A 17353-nucleotide genomic window follows, 5' to 3' on the forward strand; every position below is an offset into this window, starting at 1 on the left:
GTCCAAAACAACAATAGCAATGAACATTAAATCTGTCATCAGGAAGAACATGTTAACTGTAAAACTCTAAAAATTGGGCTGATTTTATTAATATTAAATTATTAATTAATGAAATTAAAACTAATAAAACAGCTAAAATTGACTGAAAAGCCTGAAAAATATGTCTTTGACTGGTGCTGAAACAAAAAGCAGTTTTGGGATGTTGGGATTTGGAGGAGAAAAGTAGCAGAGTGGAAGGAAAATGTGTTTTAAACTCTGCTGGAGGAAAAGCACCTGTCATAGTTTGAAATGAATACAGTGGTGCCCCGCAAGACGAATGCCTCACAAGATGAAAAACTCGCTAGACGAAAGGGTTTTGCGGTTTTTGAGCTGCTTCGCAAGACGAATTTCCCTATGGGCTTGCTTCGCAAGACGAAAACGTCTTGCAAGTTTGTTGCCTTTTTCTTAACACCGTTAATAAGTTGCGACTTGACTTCGAGGAGCAACTCATAGAACACGGTGTGGTAGCCGTTTTTGAGGTTTTTGGTGATTTTTGAAGCTTTTCCAAAACTTTTCCGACACTGTGCTTCGCAAGACAAAAAATTCGCTAGACGAAAAAACTCGCGGAACGAATTAATTTCGTATTGTGAGGCACCACTGTAAGATGCAAGTGAATATAGAGTTTAGCGGCCCTTCTGTTATCAGTTAGCTCTCTTTGTGAGGACAAACTCCTTGATCTTAAGGTCCTTTTTACTCTCTGTATACAGCCATTTGGGGGAAAAACAACAACAACCATGCTAATCTATTTATTCACCTTTGTCTTCATTTATTTTTATTCCTATCACAGCCCTACATTTCTGGACATTCACAAGTCTTTCTAAGCCAGTTTACAGGTTGTCATTGAAATACATTCTTTAGAAATAAGCAATGAACAATACTGTTGTATAAAGTCATCACGGCATTTCCTTACAGGACAGTAAATGGCAGATGGCTCCAAGGACAGGAGGGAGCAGTCTAGTTGGAACAGGAGCAGGTCCTTGACATCTTCTTCACCAACCTCCCTCCCTCTCCTGGGATCCTCCCCATGAGGTAGTAGGTGATAGGCTATCCTGGGGGCAGAAGAGAGAGGACAGTTCAACTAGGCCAGGCTCTGACATTTTTGGGTTTGGCCTATCCCATGTTTACTTCTGCTCTTCTTCCTAGGCATGGGTCTGAGAGGTTTTTTGTTTGGCCTGCTGTTTCCCCAGGAAAACCCCACCGAATTGGAGGAAGTTCCAATCCACAGAAAACCCGATTCAGCGGTAAACTATGGGGTTTCCCAGGGAAAGTGGCAGGGCAAACGAGAAACGTACTGGACCCGTGCCTAGAAAGTGTGGACAAGCTCTTCTTCACCTGTCTCCCTCACTGTCTCTTCCCTTGTTCACAGTGACCATAGTCAAGTCCCAGGAACCTTAGGATAGGTAGCAAGGCTGTGGTGCCAATGGGTGCTTTTGTCCTGAGGTTGTTAGTGGTCCTGATGGAATGTTTGCTCTGCACTTTTTTAAAAACATGATTTGTTCCCAAGTGATGTCATTTGGCCTCCGTATGACAATAATTATTTATTGTCACTGATTTATTAATCACATTTGAAACCTTTCAAAGACCCGTTTATCCAGCTGGAAAAGCCAATTTATTTATGCTGGGAATGGGCAGAGCTATAGGAAGCCAGCGTAATTGATGGCATAATTTAATATGTATATTTTGTAGTGACATTGGTGAGTTGTAAAATTTTATCCTTAATGCCAAAATAATAAAAAAGTAGGAGGGATGGGGCGCATTCCGCTGTCTTCCTTTGGCCTAGGAAGTTTATTGCTGAGGAAAGCTGCTGCCAGTTCTCCATTTGAACTATCTTGATTTTCTGCCTGTCTGCCAGCTGCCCGACCTCACCCTGTCTGACTACGGCCTGTTTGCCCCAAGGTGCTTGCTTGCCCCTGTGCCTGAGTGCAGGATGCAAATCATATCCTCTTCCCCCACTGAGTTTTCCTTTCTCTCACCAGCACTTATATGCTATATATTAAAGACTGTGAAGCCTGGGAAAGAATATGCGGTGGATCTGGTAGGGAGAAAGAATTACCTTTCCGCTGAAAATGATATGACGCCAGCAAATGGAAACAGCCGCCTTAAATGACAGGGGGACCATCTGGACCATACGTCATCTGCCGAATCAACAGCATCCCATAAACCATTCCAAGTGTCTCAGCAGGGTCCAAAACTTGGCATGTGATAGTTACAACTGACAGAAGGATTGAATGGAAAGAGCCAAGAGCTGTAAGACACATCCGGCTTGAAACTCATTGTGAAATTATCTGACGACATTATTACTGCAGCAAGGACCAATTTCACCCTCCCCCCCTTCAATCCAGTATCGTCAACCACAATTGGCACATTTCTATAGTTAGTATTAGATAAAAGAAACCTCTTGCATATTCTGTATTGCTTCAGCTTCCACACACAGAGAGATTTCTCACACTTTAAAAACGTTTCTTTGGAAGTGACAGTCGAATCCATTGCAGGTATTTTCTTCAGACTTCAATCCCCACTCAGTCATGATCCTTACAAGGTGACCTTGGACCAGTCATTGTCTATTAGCCCATCCTAACTCACAGGGTTGTTGTGAGAATGCACAGCATTCACTAACCTGAACTATTAGAAGGAGCAGTAGGTATATATCTGGAGAGCAGAAAACACTTGTTTTATTAGTGATCATTTATTTTAATTATTTCCAAAATGTATACCCCACCGTTTTACAGAATAACCAAGGTGGCTTAAAATTAATTAAAAAATACAGTGGTACCTCAGGTTACAGATGCTTCAGGTTACATACGCTTTAGGTTACAGACTCCGCTAACCCAGAAATAGTACCTCAGGTTAAGAACTTTGCTTCAGGATGAGAACAGAAATTGCGTGGTGGCGGCACGGCGGCGGCAGCGGGAGGCCCCATTAGCTAAAGTGGTACCTCAGGTTAAGAACAGTTTCAGGCTAAGAACAAACCTCCAGAACGAATTAAGTTCTTAAGCCGAGGTACCACTGTATTTAGGTACTGCTTTTTGACAAATCTAAATGATGCACAGACAACTTTTCTGCAATCTTTACAGCAACCCTACAAGGTAGGTCATGGAATCAAAGAAGGTTAGTGTTATTATTTCCATTCTGCAGATAGCTGCGGCTCAGAGAGAGTGTCTTGCCTATCTGAGCCACCTACAGAGGTGAGATCTGAACCCAGGACCTCCAAGCTCATCATCTTAGCAATGACACCCCGCCAGCAGTCAGCAGTGCTTGCTGCATCATTCAGACACCCCACAATAAATAAACAGCAGCAGCAGCAAGTAATTTCCTTGCCCACCTCTATTTTCCTCCCTGAGAGATTATCTGGTAAATTTCTTTTCATCTGTACCCTGTTAGTTTGCTCTGATATTATTGAAGATCATGGGAACTCTACTCCCAGAATAAACTGCATGTAGTCGAGTCATGGGTGAGTGACACTTCTGCTGTGTGGACCAGGGGGAAGGCCCCATCTTGTTGTTTTGCTGTTCCCGCTACCATTCTAAGAAACTGAATCGGCCTTGCCTGTTTCCCCAGACCTCTTTCATGCCGCTTATACATTCTCTTTGCCCTAGAGCATCCTTGACCAGTTGCTGCCTTGGTTTTGCACTACCTCCATTTACAATCAAAAGATGTTCCTTGCAGGAAGCCAGTGAAACTGAAACAAATCTCTCAGGGGATGCCCTGGTCACTGTCGTTTGGCTTTCCCCATTCTGATTGGTCACAGATAATTGCTCAAGGAGCTGCTTGTGTCTGCATCTCATCCTGTCACCCATTGCCTCTGATTAGCAACAGAGGAATTTCCTGTTGTGTGTGTGTGTTAAGTTAGTACCTCATTAAAGTGCTAAAAGAACATCCCAAAGACCCAAGACTAGCTCAGGGCATAAACCTCCTTTCCTAACTATTGGCCAATTTCTGCTTTGTTGTTTCTTTTGTCCTCCTTTCTTTTTTTTTAAGCTATGCTGACATTGTGCAAAAGTACCCCTTGACCACAGAGACTTGGCAAATTTCTTCTGCTGATTTCTTTTGTCTGTGTGTGGTGGGGGAGAGGTGATGGCACTCTTTTTGCATTTGCACAATCCCCAGCTACTTCACAAGCTCATTGCAAGATTCCTTCCTCTGCCTGCTCTTTTTTTTAGTATGACACATACACATTTCTAATGTGTGTGGATTCTACCACTGCTTTAACAATCCCTCTTCCCAAAGAACTCTAGGAACTGCAACTCTGTGAGGCAGAGGTGCCAACATGTGAGGGAGATGGGGTGGGGTTTGATGTCACGCATGTGATGTCACACACGCAATGTTGGGAGCAGCAAGGGGTGGTAGCGCAGCTTCAATGGCTGGCGGCTCCTCCTCTCTGGCACTCAGTCTCCTCTTTCTCCTCCTACCGCTGCCACCAGCCGGGGGCTGCTTCCCCCTTCTTTCCCCTCCATGGCAGGAAGAGGAGAAGAAGGAGCAGGCCACTGAAACTGCACTGTGCTTGACTCCATACTTGGCCCCCTCCACCCCTGCTTCTTTTTAACATTGGGGGGGAGCCCCCACAAATTGTTAGGGGGACCCAAAAGAGCTGGGCCCCTAGGAGTTGGCGCCCCTGCTATGAGGGGAATAGAGGTCTCCTAACAACTCTCAGCACCCCACATAAGCTACAACTCCCAGGAGTCTTTGAGGGAAGCCATGTGCTTTAAATGTATGGCCCCCAAATCTAAAAGATCTTCTCCACACAGAGCTGCTTGGGTGTTAATATCAACAGTAGGAGCCCTCTTTGTAGTTCCACCACCTTCAGAAGCTTGGGGTGGTGGTCCAGCAGAGGGCATTCTTTGTGCCATCACACCTATTTATCCTGTCCTTTAGGCACATGAGACGTACATTTTTAGGACCCACAAAATTCTTGTGATCACAATGTTGCATTTTAAATTGTTGTGACCCGCCCTGGGACCTTGGGGTGATGGGTGGATAATAAAGCAAATGAAAAGTAATTAAAAGTAATCATATCACATTAACTGTTGTGTCTTCATTACATCAACACAAAATGAAAGGCTGGCCTGGAGGGTAATAGGATGTGAACTGTGCTTCCAACATTTAGAACCAAGGAAGTGGAGTGGTGACAAGCAGGTCCTACTTCACAACTTGTGGCAACGTAGCAGTTTTTTAGCGTTTGGGTCAGCATGCAAGCCTGTTGAATTCCACACTGATTTCTGTGAGCTCAGGCAGCCTGTATTCCTGGTTCACTGTACACCGTTTTCAAATACCTTGTTTATGCTGAGAGTGATTGAATTCTATGAAGTAATAGAGAAAGAATCTGCCTATGTTTTGACCCTCTGCACATCAGTAGAGGGAAATTTATATTAGGCTGCAATTCATGTTGGGAATCGGAGCTAACGTGATGTGCATATATGGCAGGCTTCAGGCTGGGATCCAGGTAAGGGAGACTGCTAATTGTAGGCAGATGTGGGTACAGGCTGAACAAAAATTAGTGCGAGCAAGGTGAACAGCTGTGGTCTCTACAGCTTCAGCTCAAATGGAGCGTATGAGGAACAATGCACTGTGAAATGTTCGTGGAAGGCTGAAATCACTTCTGGCCACAATCCAGAGATATAAACATGAAGTAGTGGGCCGCAATTAGGGATGTGAGAGAAATTCCATTCAGATCACATTTAAAAGCAAACCTACCTAGTTCACACAATGCATGATCTGTAACACAACCATCCTTTGAAATCACCCTTCTCCGAATTTTGCAATGCGGTTCTCTAGCCATGTAATGTGTCCAAAAATGCATATGCTGGGGCAAAGTCTGAATAAAAATGCATGTATTAGTGAAAAATAAAAATAAAAGTGCATATAATAGTGAAAATAGCAAACGAAATTGGCAATTTCCTCAGGTAGTGCAATGGGTCAGTGTGTCTGGCTGTTAAGCAAAAGGTTGGTGAGCCCATCCAGGGACGACTGTGGGCAGAATTCCTGCATTGCAGGGGGTTGGGCCAGATGACCTTTGGGGTCACTTCCATCTCTACAATTCTATGAAAATATATGGGGAAATTGCTTTGCAAAAAAATGTGTATATTAGGCAAAATTGTATACCAAATTTTGTATATCAGGAGACATTTGCACTAAAATGCTGATGAGGACTTGAACAAAATTCACAAATTGCTATGGAAATGTGGAGAACTGAATTTAAGCCTGGAAAATTTGTGAAACAGAGAGAAAGCAACAGTGACAGATTTGAGCATTACTAACTGCAGTGCATGCAGATCTTTCTGAACCTACCCATTGGTCGATACCCTGAGCTCTGTCACCCGTGGTTGTTTCACAAAGCAGATGCAGGGGAGCTGCTCAGAGGTAGTTGTGAACATCTTCCACCTCCTCCTTGCCCACCTGACAGAATGGCACAGGTGCCTTCCACACTAAGGAGAGGCCAAGGAGGCCTCTTCTGGCAGGGCAGCAAAAGCAGCACCAGGGTCAGGTTTAGCTTCTCAGATTATAACTTTTTGTGACTAAGTACCTTGGCCCTTAATCCATCATAATGTAATGGGGAGAGTGTCAGATTAGTTAGGATTGGGGGAACCCGGGTTCAGATGCCCACTCAGCCATTGGGTGACCTTGGGCCAATAGCTCTCTCTCAGCCTGAGCTACCTCCCAGGGAGGTTGAGAGGAACAAATGGAGGGCGAAACCAGGCATGTTGCCTTGAGCTCCTCGGCGGAAGCCAGAATATGAACGTAGCACATTAAAAACAACAACAACAGACTTCAGAAAAGAAAATAGCAGGACGTGGGAGAGGGAAGGCAGGCAAATGGAAATATTGGGAAGCCTTACTTAATTTGTGTTGACTTTCACCTGTTTTCAGTGCCAGGGCTCAACTACGGGAAATGAAGTAGAAATTGATGGTGTTGCCTCTGAGCAGGTGCAGACAGCCCTTTATTTCACAATGGAGGGCAGAACTACATGTTATGATGCATTGGATTCTCAGTCCTGTGTCGATTTGTGGGGGTGAATTGGCAAGTGAGAGATAGTGCTTAACCCTTCTCCTGCCCGCCAGTTCTTTCCTTCAGCATATCATTTTGACTGTTTTCCCCATGGCTCCCTCTCACAACCAGCTTCAAGCCTGGAAATAAACTGACGGGAAAATGCCCTAAAAGGAGAAGCTGTGGGGGATAAATGGTGAGTGGGGGGTGTTATATACTCTCCCCCATTACCTTTACTTGGCAAACAAATGTTTGGGAAGCGCAAACTTCCTCCTGGCAAGGTTTCATTCCATTCTGAGCAACGGCAAGAAAAACTTCACACACACACACATCAAGGAGCAGGCGGGAAAGCTTCCAGATCAGAGGGTGTTGTTTCCAGACAGACTTCAGCTCTGGCATCTTTTTTTCCTAGAAATCAGGAACCCATGCGACCAAAGTAAATAGAAGGCTGTAATTGTGCTGCTTGACATTTTCAGGCCCAGCAATTGACATTGCTGAAGCAGTCTGACACAAATTCCACAGCCGAGAAAGACGTGTGAGGAAATGCATCACACATAGAAGCGGCTGTGGGCTCCTGATGCAATCGGACCCTCCCCTTGTCAACTGCTGTGGGCATGACGCTTGCCTGCTTCTGGTTTAAAGAGATTCAAGCTCTCCCGGGCGCTCCTCCCATCTGAGCCGGCCTGCGTAAACCCAGCACAGCAACAGGGGCGGGGAAGACATCGCTTTGGTTTGTCCATCAGAATTTGCTAGACGAGGGATATGATCGATGGCAGCTCTTTCGGGACAAGCCTTATGGAGCCCTGTCCCACCCTGATTCGGGGCATGTGGCACGTAGACACAAGCACCCTTGTGCGCACGCACATGTACACACACTGCTACAAAGCTATCCTTGTATAAACTTTATCAGGAAGTCATCTGGACAGAGTTTTCCAGACTGCTGTGTTTAACTCTTCCCTGATGCTAGCCTGAATTTATATGGTCTGATTATTCCCACAGATTAGACAGTCTGGTTCCAGTTGTCTATGAATCGCTTCCATACTCTGGCTGATGATCTATAGTCCAGTAAGGAACTCCGGCTTTCCTACATGGATTTGGGCAATAATTTGGAATGCACACCTTTGGACGAGGTGTCAGATTATAGCACAGATTCGGCCGAGTTGCACAGAATTAATGTTTGTTGATTGCACTTGCACTCCATCTTTCCTCTAAGGAACATTTGAACCAGGGCAGTGCACCAACTCCAGCCGGATCCTGAACTGAATAGGGCCGATTTAGGTCAATCTGGGATTTGGCCAGAGCTGGTCGAAGCAGCCCTAGATAAGTCAGATCGGGTCCACGTGGAGTAATCTGAGGATTCCAAAAAGTAGGTGGGTGGGAAGCAAAGAGAGTTGGAAAGTAGCAGACGGAGGCAGGGAGAAGAAGTAATTGAGATCACATGGAATCTGCCCCCATTCTTTGTGGACTAAATGAAAACGAAACACAAAACAATGATTTACAGAGCAGGAGAAGGAGCAAGTGGTGAGGCTGGGTGTGGTGAGTAGGTATGTGAGGATAACAGATTAAAGGAGCGTAAGGGCATCTCTTAAGGGCACACATTTTATTTAATTTATTTATTGCATTTATATTCCACCTTTTCAAACTCAAGGTGGTGTATGCGGTTCTCCTCCTCCACAACAACCCTTTGAGGTAGGTTAGTTTGAGAGACAGTGACTGACCCAAAATCACACCGTGAGCTTCATGGCGATTTGAACCCTGGTCTCCCATGTACTAGTCCAACACTCTTAACTGTTACAGGAGAGATACTATGACCATAAAGGTGGTTTTCTCAGGGTGAGGCTCATTTATTATACTGCGGGTGTGCTGACTCATGCAATTTAACTAAATGCAAGAAACTCAACATGTAACATGTGTATTACTTGGTGGAAAGCCCTTTACTTTTTATTTTATTTTAAAAACTCTATTTTTAAAACCCTAATTAAAAACTAAAAGGCCTCAAATTGCTTCAGGGCCCAGATCCAAGTCAGACTGGGACCTTTCTGAAGCACTGGATCGGGCCTCAAATCTGATGAGGGCAGGGCATGTGCACAGCCCCAGTTTTAACCTCACAACCCTCAACTGCTTAAAAATAAAAGCAAGTGCACGAGGAGCGCCAGTAGCACATCTCCTGCATAATGTGCAGTTTGGTCCTCCAACCTCACTAGAATCGCTTTGGCTTCTGGCATTACAGTTTTCACATGTGGGAATGCTGGAGCACAGGAACTCACGAGATATTCCTGAGTACCTGAGTTTAGTACCTGAGTACCTGAGTTTCTGTGTTTAGTAATAGTAAGTGGTGTCCATTACAGCTAGATAACATTTGTTGATCTTTAACATCTGAATCCTTAGAAGGCAAATAAACAGGGAAGGAAGTTCTTAAGAGTCTTTCGTTGTTTATCTTTGTCACTTCCGAAAATAACCACATCTTGAGCAAAGATGTGCCTCGCTGGTCATTTCACTCATTGATCAGAAAAGCAACAGACACAAATGGGCCCATGAAAAAATTGATTATGTCTTGCTATTCCAAATGATTCCATCAAAAAACGACATGAAATAATATATTTCTATAAGAGATAATGATGACACCACGATCTTACATGTTCTTTAAAGCTGTGATATCACCACAGGCAGCAGAGAAGCTGACATCTTGCACTGCACCTCACGAGGAATCTGAGGCACTCAGCTAGGGATGGAGTGGGTTGTGGAATTCAGAGTTTATCCTTTGCAAACAGGTGCAGAAAGGGTGTGTCGCAGCGGGGCTGACATCCAGCTACAGTTACAGGCCAAACACTGACATATTACACCAGTTTAAATTTGGAGGGATTCTTTCCTGCCAATTGGGTCCTTCTGGATTTACAGCACTAATTACAGCAAAGGTCCAGTAATAGAATGTTCACCTGGTTACAGTAGAAAATCTAGGTTCAATTTTTTTACTGAGTTTTGGACTTACCCAATAGAAAGCTGCAATTTACAAAGTCAGGTCATTGATTCAGCTAGTTCAATATTGTCCACACTGACTGGCAGCAGTTCTCCATGGTGTAGTGGTCAGAATACCAGACTAGGACCTGGGAGACCTGGGTTCAAATCCCCACTCAGCCACAAAACTCACTTGCTGACCTTGGGTCAGACTCTACATTTCAGCCTGGCCTACCACAAAATGAAAGAGGGTTGTTTGGATAAAAAGGATAAAAGTCAAATACTGTAAACTCTGAAGAAATAAGCTTGTGCCCATAGACTCCCATAATTCATAGACACATGCATATGTACCAGGCATACAAGCCATGGATGCAAAACACTGACTTCATATTCATAGTGCCCAGGTAATCAGCTGTCCCTTTCTGAGTTGGAAAAATCTCATCTCTAGGGTCTCTTTTGCTCACCTTACCTGCAAATAATTTGGTCAAACTTTTCTATAGGCAGCTCAACATTTGCGTATCTTTTCTTAGAAAGGATGCCAGAATTTTACATAGCATTCAAAGTATGGGCTGCACATACCATTTGTTTATGCAGGATCAACATCTTCTTTAACATATTATTTTTACTAGAAATCTTAGTCCCTCTTCCAGATCATCAGTCTTGTCTCTTTTCCTCCCTTCCTGCTTGTAGGCCCTGGGTGTGGTTTCACTGAGCTCTCCCTTTCCCCAGGAGATATTCATTCAGTTCCAGTCTTTCCTGGGCTCAACCTGTTGCTTATCTACCCCCTTTCTTCAGCCATCCCAGCTCTGGACTTGCTGCCTCTAACTCACCTGCCTCTCTTTGGAGCATCCTTCCCATTTTGCTTCCCCATCCTCATTGTGCTGTGAGCCCCTGGGGCTCCTCCAAACCATAGATCCTCTCACTTTCCTTACCTAGGCACATGTAAAGGGCGCCAGCATTGGAGAAACACAACCACTGCAAGCAGGGTGCTTGTGCTCTCCAGCCCTCTCAGTCCTCTTGCAGATTCAAATGGCTTCAATCCAACAGCTCAACTGGTTAAAACATTAATATAAACAATGATAAAAGCTAGGGTCTATTAAAACAAAGCCATCAGAGAAGCAGATCTTTTATGGAAAGTAGCATGAGAAGAGCATCTGTTCTTGTTCCTGGGTAGACACAGTGAAGACATCAGAAGCAGGTTCTATCATCATCATCTAATTTATATCCCACCTTTTTCAATGACAGCAACTCAACAGGCAGTTCCCAAAAGCCTACTGAAACAAGAAAGTCTTCATTGCTGGCATGATGGCTCATGGTAGGGGTGGGGGAGGGAAACAGAGTCTCTGAGGAAGGAGTCGGGAATCTTTTTCATTCCCAGCTGGGCAGCCTGACAGGGGCCACATACAAGTGGTGGGTAGAGTCTGAAGCAAAAGTGGGCTGGGCAACTAAGAAAAAAATTACCTTTGTACATTAGCCTGGTTTCTACATGCAATCACCTGCCCTTCTCTTTTCTCCAGCCAGCATGATCACAGATTAAGGACACATTCCAGCCAGGCAAAAAGCACTCACGTACTCTCCAACAGTGCTTTTTCCCCCTGGGGGGACGCATACCCCTAAACATTTTGTGAATCTAAGTTTGGCCTCATTGAGGGGCATTATTTCAATATGAGTAGGGAAATGAGAGTACCCCTAAACTTTTTTTTAATAGAAAGAAAGCACTGCTCTCCAACATTCCTCAGCTGAAAATCGGGACGCTTGTTGCGCCATCTCACAAGTCACCTGGCTTGTGTGGGAGAGCAGTACCAAAAGATGCATGCTGCTGTGACAGTCAGCTGCCCGTCTCCCCTGCCAAAGCTCATACCTGGCAGCTGCTCACTCCCTTCCTCTGCCCACATTGCACCTCAGGCCGCTATTACAGCAGTGGTGGTGGCTTGGGCAGCAGCAGAGAGGGGTTGGCAAGAGCGTTGCGCATGTCCACCACCTCTGCTCCAGCGGGGAACTGCCTCCCCTGCACACTAGGATTCCGCTTTATGAGGGTTCTGCTTCAAGTGCAAGCACTGGCTCATTGTCCTCCCCAAGCTTGGAAGTGGCAGTGCTGGAGGGGGGAAATGGGATATTCTGGGAGCAAATCATAAGCCAGGATGGCTTCTGTAATTCCAGGAATGTCCTGGGAAAACAGGGACACTTGAAGGGTGTGCACACAAGGATGATGTGAAGCAGGAGCAGTAAGGGTCATGGCCTTGGGAGGGTGTGGCCAGGACCAGATAGGGAGACCCAGAGGGCTACATTTGGCCCCTGAGCCTGAGGTTCCCCACCTCTGCTCTGTCCCAAAACATGGAGGCCTTTAAAGGTAAACACCAATACCGTGAGTCATGTTTTGACTAGCCCCCCCCCCCCCGTTTTGTTTAATTTAATAGCTAAATATGCTCCCTCTGTGACATTCATGACTTGAAGATGCTTGTTCAGTGGCTTTTGAATGATGGCAGCAATTGACTAGCCATACCTGTTTGGGTGGGGGCTGTAATGAACAGTTTTGCAACTGGAATGTAACCAGCAACGAACATGCAAAGTTTTGCGGTTTGGTTGTGGGTGTGGGAGGAGAGAGGGATATGTTGTTTGCTTTGGGGTTAACTGGTGCTACTTTCGCTTCGTTGCATTTGCTTCCCTGGTTCCCCAGGCTCCGCTTGTATATTTGCAAATAAGAAAAAAACACCAACAACACATGCAGTAAATGGCTCGCACTCTGCCCTTCAAAGGAAACAGATATGAGAACATAAGAAAAGCCAGGTGGGACAAGCCAATGCCGCATCTAGTCCAGCGTCCTGTTCTCACAGTGGCCAACCAGAAGCTTGTGGGACATCCACAAACAGGACCTGAACACAAGAGAACTCTCCTCTCTTGCAGTTTCCAGCAACTGGTTTTTAGAAGTATATCAAGGAGGCAGAGCGTGGCTTCTATCATGGCTAGTAGCCGCTGATATACTTGCTGAACTCTACATCCCATTGTACCTGGGAATAATTGGAGTTGGAGTTTCATGAGGACCGCAAGTAAGAATGAGGTAGAAACTGGATGCCCTATGCATTTAAAGGTGAGCCTACTTAATTCACACCACCCGAAACAATACATAAGCCGAAACACATCTGCACCTCAACATTCACACTTCTCTGAATTTTGCAATGCAAAATAACATTTAAAAATGTGTCCTGTTAGGGACAATTGTGTTGTGAAACTGTCTTAGGCAAAATGACATACTAAAAGGGGTATAGCAGGAGAAACTCACACACTGAAAATCTGATCAATTTCAAAAAACAGAATCACAAAGTGATGTGGAAATGTGGAAAACTGAATTTAAGATTGGAAAAATGAGACGCTGAAACTGCTGGGGCGACTGTAGAGTGAGATACAATATGAATCAAGAGGAAGATATTAGTGCTTTGATTTTCCACTAACATCCGTGTGGTACAATATCATCAACTCCCCCACACCACGCAGGAAAAGCCTCAAACAGTCCCAAGGAAAGGAAAATTGAATTAAAAGGGAGGCCTTGTAAAAGTCCAACAGTTCAGCTAGCCATGTGCGTATTCACACACTGCACACCAAATAATGTTGTGCGCTGACTCAAAAACACATCTTTGGTGGTGTATATCTTTCAGAGATTCGGTGTACAATATTTAGGAGGATAAAGGGTGTACTGAGCGAAAGTTCTGACCTTTCAGCAACCTGTTTGGGACCAACAAAGATTCAATTTAGCCATTTATGGTATAAACACCAAGGGGAACGCAAGCAGCAAAATTAGAAAGGAATCTAATCAATAGCCCCAAAGATAAATGCCACTTTAGGCAGCCTTAATCTAAACTGTTGACAGAAGCCAATTCACAGCCAAACGATGAATTCTAAGTGCAGCCCCCCTTCTGGGTGGGATAAGGTGGCACAGCCAAGCCAAAGTAATCAGTGTTTTATCTGTCTCCCTCACATTTAACTTCCACTCTCCTAGTCCTCTGGGAGGGCTCACGCTGGAAGCATTAAGAGCAGACTACGCCAAGTACTCCACTAACACATTTTGGAATCAAAGGTTTTACTGGAATCTATTGATTCCAGCAGACTTGTATAAGCCTGTGATATTTTTAGTGAGAAGTCATGCACTTTGCAAATCACTAAAAAAAGGAAAAAAGTTCGGCTATGTGCAAATTGTCACAAGTAGCAAACAAGCTACAGCAGCAGTTCTGGTCACTCTTCCTTGGAAGTAAGAGCCACTGAACCTGATGAGACTTTCTTCTGTGTAGATTTGCACAGGTTTACGCTGGAAAATTACTTCCATAGTTCTTATTAAGCTATTCACAGCAGGGAATTTTCAGGAATTGGAGGCAGCGCTTGCCAAATGAGACTACTGGGGAATGATTACGCTTTGCAGTGTTGCCTTGGAAGGGAAGAAAACAGGCAACAAGATGTGAAGGTTCTTGTTCAACTTTATTGTTTACTTCCTGTTTTGGAACGGAGGGCACCCATGGACAGTGGCTGATGCTCGGAGCAGAGCCAGGTGAAATAAATGCTCCATTACAAAACCACAGAAACACTGACTAGCCTAGACCACAAAGCTGGACATTCTGAATATTCTGTGGATGCGACTTGTTCATGACCATATCTGAGAAACCAAATGGGGTGGTGGTGGTGGATTGTGAAGACATTTGATTCAGTTCATATTTAAAGGTGAATTTACAAAACTTGCACTTTCTGAAATCATACGCAAATTGAAATGCAACCCTCTTTCACAATTCACTTCTCTGAATTTGGAATGCAGTTTTCCAGCCTAGTATCATCGAATCATAGAGCTGTAGCGTTCATATGTACAAAAATGCATGGACTAAAGTAAAGTGTGCATATAAATGCACGTGTTTGTGAAAATAGCATAAAAATGAATTATATTAGGGGAAATTGCAAAAATGTGTATATTGGGCAAAATTACATGCAAAAATGTGTATATTAAGAGAAATTAACACTTTAATGCTGATAAATTTTTCAAAGGCCTTAAAAAAATAATCAAGCAATCACAAACTGAACTGTGCTGAAGATTGGGAAAAGGAGAGGAAATGAAACTGACATATTCCCCCATCCCTAATGACAAGGGAGGGAATACACAAGGTGCATAAGTGAGAGAACTCCACTCCTGGCTTGAGCATGTTGATCTCAGGGCTGCTTCAAAATTTCCCACTTGAAATGTTTCTTTTCCACGTGGTAGGCAGGCTAACAGGGTATGGTTTGCAAGCAGCTATCTTGTCCATTGTTGTGCCAAGTGAGTGGGAAGTTTTCATATCAGCTGCTTTGTTGCTGTGGTGCTGCCTTGGTGTCATGAGTGGATTGCTGATTTTGGCATGTGCTACCATATTGGGATGCAGGTGGCGCTGTAGGTTAAACCACAGAGCCTTGGACTTGCTGATCAGAAGGTCGGCGGTTCGAATCCCCGCGACAGGGTGAGCTCCCGTTGCTCGGTCCCTGCTCCTGCCAACCTAGCAGTTCGAAAGCACGTCAAAGTGCAAGTAGATAAATAGGTACCGCTCCAGCGGGAAGGCAAACAGCGTTTCCGTGCGCTGCTCTGGTTCGCTACAAGTGGCTTAGTCATCCTGGCCACATGACCCGGAACCTCCCTCGGCCAATAAAGCAAGATGAGCTCCGCAACCCCAGAGTTGGCCACGACTGGACCTAATGGTCAGGGGTCCCTTTACCTTTACCTACCCTATTTGGTGGAGCCATGACCACATGGAAGACATTGCGATGATCTTTGCAGGTCTGCGCTCACATCTGAAGTAGTGGCTGGAAGGTGGGAGGAGAGATCTCTTCCATATGGCTATCCAGGCACTACTGCTGTAAAGTGAAAAGTGTGGAACAGGGAATGGACTCACTTTTGCGCCAGAATGTCAAAAGGAGCAAAAGGAGAGCACCATTCTAACCCTCAGTCTTCCAGAGAAAATGACAGGCCTATATGTGTAGTGGCAGCAATCACTCAGACTTGCCCTGGGTGGGAAAGGAGCTGTGATATATACTCTTTCCACACCCATGGCCAGCTCACCAAATCACTCCACATGTCCTCGAGGCCTTCCTTCCTTATTAGATGAGGCTGCCACATGTTTACAGGTGAGGCTTTGCTATATTCAAGCTACCTGAGAGGTTCACATTACGATTTAAATGTCAACAAAAGGGAGCGGAGCAAAAATAGTTAATCCTTCATGCCTGAGCGCATGACCGCACCAGAGGAATGGGAACATCTGTCCCCTTGCTTTGAGAAACGAAGGTGCTTCAGATTCCGCAGTGAGGTCACTATGGCACAACTGCTCTATTTGTTTATGACAGTGTTCTGTCCCACACCCACATGGGACAGAAGCTCAATACGGCATTTGATCAAAGGGGAAGTTGCTCAAACTCACTACCGGTTGCACAAGCTCCTCTTTGTTGTAGGTTCTGGGAATAGTCTTGGCATGGCTCTGACGGGTGGGATTGAGGAGCTATACACTTCAAGTTCTCCATTTTTGTCAGCTAGGGAGGCAAAAGAGCAGTTCCCTGGAAGGAAAGAGCTGGCTATTCAGTAACCCCCCAAGGCCAGATAAAAGGGCTGTGTGTGGACAGCTAAGGAAGGAAGGAGACCATCGCTGAAAGAAAAGAGAAATAGCTTTGTAAACAATCATAGGTCGAGTGGAGTGGGATTAATGGCTTCTTGAAAAGGTTGCTTGTTATAAGGTCTGTGTTTGTGTGTGTGTGTGGGGGGGTCTGATAGCAAAGTTGGTATTTAGGGAGAGGTAGCAGGGAGTGGGAAGAGGGCTGGCCTGAGAAAAGGAAGAACAACAGAACTGGCACAGCAGCCACATTCTCATGTGAGTGCAGCATGTGGTCACTTTATTATTAAATCAATCCAGTGCTAATTATCTGCTTGGCATTTATCAAGGAGATGAAACATGCAGAGCTGCTGTGCCAGGAATTGTGCCTTCCCACTATCTAGGACACTGGCAGGCGAGGGAATCACACAGAAGTGTTTTCCTCCTTCCCTCTGAAGTTATCTGACACACCCTTTGTCAGACGTCAGCAAGCTCAGGAGTCAGCAAGAGGGCAGAGAAAGATCACCCAATGTGTGGCACGTAGGATGATTACCAGGAACGAGTGGCAGAGCCCAGCCCAGCGTTTATGGCTCCTCAAAAAGCTGCAAACATTGTTAACAAGAATCGTTTTGCAGGGAAGAAAAGTTAGGCTGTCCCAGTAAAGCTTGGCATTTCTGTACAACAATAGTTTTTGAAAGGGAGTCTCCCTTGGGAAGCACTAAGCCAGCTTCCCAAGGCCCCCTCCCATTGTGGTGTGCCGAGTGGCATAGCCCCTTTTGACTCAATCTCATCTC

The 17353-nt window shown here is 45.0% G+C and overlaps 2 long non-coding RNA genes across 4 annotated transcripts in view; one reads left to right on the forward strand and one right to left on the reverse strand.

The window, feature by feature from the left end:
- The window catches only part of LOC310704701, a 46934-nt gene that overhangs the window by 11413 nt on the left and 18168 nt on the right, over positions 1-17353 (forward strand). The gene's annotated exons all lie outside the window — the stretch shown is intronic.
- Positions 780-16409, reverse strand: LOC310705514. 3 transcript variants are annotated; one of them, XR_014525359.1, is made up of 4 exons: positions 15706-16409; positions 7252-7428; positions 2093-2688; positions 780-1088 (listed from the first exon to the last, which is right to left on the reverse strand). It is a non-coding gene; the product is annotated as an uncharacterized lncRNA (long non-coding RNA). The 3 variants fall into 3 exon arrangements; XR_014525360.1 differs by lacking the exon at positions 7252-7428 and having other exon boundaries at positions 784-1088; XR_014525361.1 differs by lacking the exon at positions 15706-16409 and having other exon boundaries at positions 784-1088; positions 7252-8209.

The sequence above is a fragment of the Podarcis liolepis genome (genome assembly GCF_965112155.1).
Source record: "Podarcis liolepis genome assembly, chromosome: 4".
NCBI lineage: Eukaryota > Metazoa > Chordata > Lepidosauria > Squamata > Lacertidae > Podarcis > Podarcis liolepis.